Here is a 5608-nt window from a genome sequence, read left to right as displayed (position 1 = left end):
CTGAACTCCATATTACCCTGTTATCTGCTCAGACAGAGGAGAAGAAAAGAGACTGAACTCCATGTTCCCCTGTTATCTGCTCAGACGGAGAAGAAAAGAGACTGAACTCCATGTTACCCTGTTATCTGCTCAGACAGAGGAGAAGAAAAGAGACTGAACTCCATGTTCCCCTGTTTCTGCTCAGACGGAGGAGAAGAAAAGACTGAACTCCATGTTCCCCTGTTATCTGCTCAGACGGAGGAGAAGAAAAGAGAGACAGGTGTTGCTCAACCCCCACCTTAGGGGCCTGACCGACTTTTCTCCCAACTTCTGTCTGAATGTCTCCATCTCTTAGTCTAGGTGTCGTTCTATATTTGATGTGTGGAGTGTGTGTGTGTGTGTGGTGTCGTTGTGGTGTGTTTGAAGCCAGAGTGAGGGTGTGTGTGCCTGTACGTGATTGTGTGTGTTGTTCCATTACATCTCCATCTCTCCAGCTGCTTTGCTCCCGTTCCCCTGAGGAGCCTCTTTCAACACTAGCCAGCGTCAAACCTCTCCTTGGTTCCACATTTAACACTCTCCCTCTCACTCTGCCAAGGTGCTCTGTCACTTTCTTCTCCTCCTCCTCTTTCATCCCTCTCTTAAAGAGGCTTATCTTTCATTACTCTGTTTTTTTAGCAGACCTTGAGGTCCTCAGTCCCGGACATCTGTCCGCCTCAGAAGAATCCTTCCTTCTTGAATATTGTGACCTCAGTGCTTTGTTAGAATAAAGCGTGTCAGCCACGGACGTGCTCATAGCTGGTCCTTTCATAGACACAATCTATAGCCATGCAGTACCTCTCATCGTCCACTAGTGGTCAGCAGTACCTCTCATCGTCCACTAGTGGTCAGTAGTACCTCTCATCGTCCACTAGTGGTCAGCAGTACCTCATCGTCCACTAGTGGTCAGCAGTACCTCTCATCATCCACTAGTGGTCAGTAACAACACTCCATGTAATAGGCCTCTGCTGTCATAAACACAGACTGCAGTCAAAGCCCTTTACCTCAGCACGAGCAGCACAGGGGCTCCTGGACCAGCCATTCCATGTATTTGATCAACTCCAGCGCTAACACACGTTATTCATCCTGTCAGCCAATCATCAGGCCCTTGACTAGGTGAATCAGGTGAACTGGTTCAGGCCCTTGACTAGGTGAATCAGGTGTTTTACCCCAGTGTTTTACCAAAAAGGCTAAGATGTTTCCACATCCACGGCCCGGTTCGTGACTCACTGGGCCATGGCCTCTGCGGACCTGCTGTCTTTTGGCCAGACGAGGACGCTGCGGACTTTTCGGACGGCCTTTCCATAACAATAAGTGACTCAACACCATCCACGGTTAACACCTCGCAAAGCAACTGTTGAAGATGCAGAGGATGTCGATTCTGCTCTTCACAGGTGTTTAGTGTCACACTTCCATATAAATAACACGAGAGCTTAACATTAAAATAACTGGAGACACTCGGGTGCTGCTACGGAAATAGCCCATATAAATCTCCCAGTATCTCTTATAGCAGCTCAACAGACAGCTCATCAAAGCTCAAAGGGTTTAATGACAGTCAGGAACATATCTTTTTCAGCTTATGCTGTCAAACAAAGGCCTGGCTGAGGGGAAGAGAGAGAAAGAGAGGGAGGGGTGGACAGTCATGCGTTCTCTACCTGTTACCTGCCTGCTCTTCTCACCTCGCCTGACTGGCTGGCTGTTTCTCTGTACTGGCCTAGCTCCACCACAGGTAAATGGGTTCATAACAGGGTTGGGCTCAATTGCAATTCAATTACAGTCAATTCAGGAAGTACACTGAAATCCCAATTCTCTTCCATGCTTTTCAATTAAAAAATAATAATTTGGAATTTAATTTAGGGGAAGAGAATTGGAAATTCTAATGGAATTGACCTATACCCGGGTTCATAACCTCTTTACATTTCTCTGTCTGTCCATCTGTCTCAGGGTATTTATAATGTCTATCCTGGATTAATAATGAGTTGATTAGTTGAATCAGGTGTGTTGGTGCTTTGGCTGGAACAAAACCATGCACACCCTACCTGTCCCTGTGAAATGGGCAGAGACATACTCACTCTCTCTCTCTGTTGTATACTGGGTCTTATCTATACTGCTCTCTATGTTCTCTCACCCAGCTCTTTTTCTATTGTATATGTCTGTGGTACTATGGTCTCTCTCCAGATTGTATATGTCCGTTGAAGTATGGTCTCTCTCTCTCTCCAGATCATATATTTCTGTGGTACTATGGTCTCTCTCTCTCTCTCTCCAGATCATATATTTCTGTGGTACTATGGTCTCTCTCTCTCTCTCTCTCCAGATCAGATATGTTTGTTGAACTATGGGCCCTGTCTTTTGTTACTGCTGATCCTGCCATCCACCGGGTGAGAGACAAACAGGTGCCTGTTTGTCTCTCACCTGGTAGATGCCCTGGTCTGTGGGGAACAAGGGATCCTCTAGAACCCCAACAGAACCCCCAGAGACCTACACCTACAACTCCTCATCTGTGAGACTGAGACCAGGGGTTGATTTGGAGGATGCCACTATGTTCAATACATGTTGCTCTTATTATAAGCCAACATTTTGAAAGAGAGGGTATATTTCTAAAGGGATACTTCAGGATGTTGGCAATGAGGCCCTGTATCTACTGCCCCATTGTCATATGAACTAGTGGATACCATTTATGTCTCTGTGTCCAGTAGGAAGGAAGGAAGTTAGTTTTGCGAGCCAATGCTAACTAATGTTAAATGACTGGAAGTCTATGGGTATCTGCTGGCATGCTTACCTGTAACCTTGAATAAGTCTGTAGCCCCCCCTGTCCACACTCCTCTCTCCACCCCCCTGTCCACACTCCTCTCTCCTCCCCCCCCCCCTGTCCACACTCCTCTCTCCATCCCCCCCTGTCCACACTCCTCTCTCCACCCCCCTGTCCACACTCCTCTCTCCATCCCCCCCTGTCCACACTCCTCTCTCCATCCCCCTGTCCACACTCCTCTCTCCATCCCCCCTGTCCACACTCCTCTCTCCATACACTCCTCTCTCCATACACTCCTCTCTCCATACACTCCCTCTCCATACACTCATCTCTCCATACACTCCTCTCTCCATACACTCCTCTCTCCATACACTCCTCTCTCCATACACTCCCTCTCCATACACTCCTCTCCATACACTCCTCTCTCCATACACTCCTCTCTCCATACCCCCTCTCCACACTCCTCTCTCCATACACTCCTCTCTCCATACCCCCTCTCCACACCCCTCTCCATACTCCTCTCTCAATACACTCCTCTCTCCATACCCCCTGTCCACACTCCTCTCTCCATACACTCCTCTCTCCATACCCCCTCTCCATACACTCCTCTCTCCATACACTCCTCTCTCAATACACTCCTCTCTCCATACCCCCTCTCCATACACACTCCTCTCCATACACTCCTCTCTCCATACACTCCTCTCTCCATACACTCCTCTCTCCATACACCCCTCCTCTCCACACTCCCTCTCCATACACTCCTCTCTCCATACACTCCTCTCTCCATACACTCCTCTCTCCATACACTCCTCTCTCCATACCCCCCCTGTCCACACTCCTCTCTCCATACACTCCTCTCTCCATACACTCCTCTCTCCATACCCCTCTCTCCATACCCCCCTCTCCATACACTCCTCTCTCCATACACTCCTCTCTCCATACTCCTCTCTCCCCCCCCTGTCCACACTCCTCTCTCCATACACTCCTCTCTCCATACACTCGCATAGCTTTTCATATCGATCTTTTGGAACCACTCCTAATTACCACGTTCGTGTGAGAAATCACGATAAGGATCGTGTGAATTCTCCAGATTATACTCTCTCCTAGAACATGATCTATGTGGATCTATCCAGATCCCTCATTATATTCTCTCCTAGAACATGATCTATCCAGATCCCTCATTATATTCTCTCCTAGAACATGATCTATGTGGATCTAAACAGATCCCTCATTATATTCTTTCCTAGAACATGATCTATGTGGATCTAAACAGATCCCTCATTATATTCTCTCCTAGAACATGATCTAAGTGGATCTGACACCTCAGTTAAAATCCCTTTGACTTGTCTGAAGTTAACTTTACTTTAGAGGTAGGAAGTTGTGACACACCTGTCAGACCTCTTCTCTGAAGGATGTGGAGAGCCTTATTAAACAAGACTAAACGGATTGTGAAGATCTGATTACACGCCCATTAAGTCTCTGTTAAACAGCCAACAGTCTAAATAGTATTTTGAAGGAGTGGAGGTTTGCTGATATGCTTCACTTCACAGCTTTTGGGAACTCTCTCTCTACATACCCATCCCTTTTTCTACAAGCACTCTCTCTCCATCCATCTGTCTTTCTACTTTCCTCTCTCCCTCTACTTCAAAGGGTCCCTGTCTAAGAGGAGCAGACAGGGTTGGAGGGTGAAGCAGGAACGTCCGTGAAAGGACCATAAAGATCAGAAGGTGAAGAGAGGCATTGTGGAAGAGTGCTGTCGTACGCCAAGTAGCTTCAGCCACCTGCAGAGCTACTGCAAATCATATCTTACACTATTGACAAGAGTGCAGACTAACCTCAAGTGCTACTGGTGGAAGGATGGATAATGTAAATCTAGTATAGAAAATTGGGGGGAGTAGAAAAATGAAATGACCAGTAACCTTTGGGTTGGAATGTCGACAGCAGGTCTTAGATCCAGTGTGGTAAGTTAGGAAGGAAAAGGAAGGAGATAAAGGTTTTTTACCCCCAGATTCTTGAGACAAGACAATGTCTGCAGAGTGTGATGGGATTGCAGTCATAGAGTGCCCTCTACTGGCTACAGAGGGATATAGCTGTTAACATCAGGAGAGAAGCAATAGAGCAATGTATTTAAAGAACTGGGACATTGAGGTTTTAGCCAGTGTGAATTTACCAACGTACCCCATTAAAACATGGGGATTATAAATAATGATATGCAACAATGTCTAGATTTAGAACAATATTCAAAATTCACTGACTGTACAAAACATTAGGTACTCTTTCCATGACATACTGACCAGGTGAAAGCTAGGATCCGGTTATTGATGCCACATCATATCAGTGTAGATGAAGGGGAGGACACAGGTTAAAGAAGGAGGTTTAAGCCTTGAGGGCTCCCGAGTGGCACAGGGGTCTAAGGTACTGCCTCTCAGTGCTAGAGGTGTCACTAGAGACCCTGGTTTGATTCCAGGCAATATCACAACTGGCCGTGATTGGAAGACCAACAGGGCGGCGCACAATTGACCCAGCGTCGTTAGGGTTTGGCCGGGGTAGGACGTCATTGTAAATAATAATGTGTTTAACTGACTTGCCTAGTTAAATAAAAGAAAAAAGAAATGAGACATTGATTGTGTATCTGTGCCATTCAGAGGGTGAATGGGGTATGGTAGTCGGTGCCAGGCGCACCAGTTCCAGTATGGTAGTCGGTGCCAGGCGCACCAGTTCCAGTATGGTAGTCGGTGCCAGGCGCACCAGTTCCAGTATGGTAGTCGGTGCCAGGCACACCAGTTCCAGTATGGTAGTCGGTGCCAGGCGCACCAGTTCCAGTATGGTAGTCGGTGCCAGGCG

This window comes from Oncorhynchus gorbuscha, linkage group LG13, assembly GCF_021184085.1.
Source record: "Oncorhynchus gorbuscha isolate QuinsamMale2020 ecotype Even-year linkage group LG13, OgorEven_v1.0, whole genome shotgun sequence".
In the NCBI taxonomy this organism is placed as follows: domain Eukaryota; kingdom Metazoa; phylum Chordata; class Actinopteri; order Salmoniformes; family Salmonidae; genus Oncorhynchus; species Oncorhynchus gorbuscha.
The sequence above is the reverse complement of the archived record's forward strand: the minus strand, read 5'-3'. Positions refer to the sequence as shown.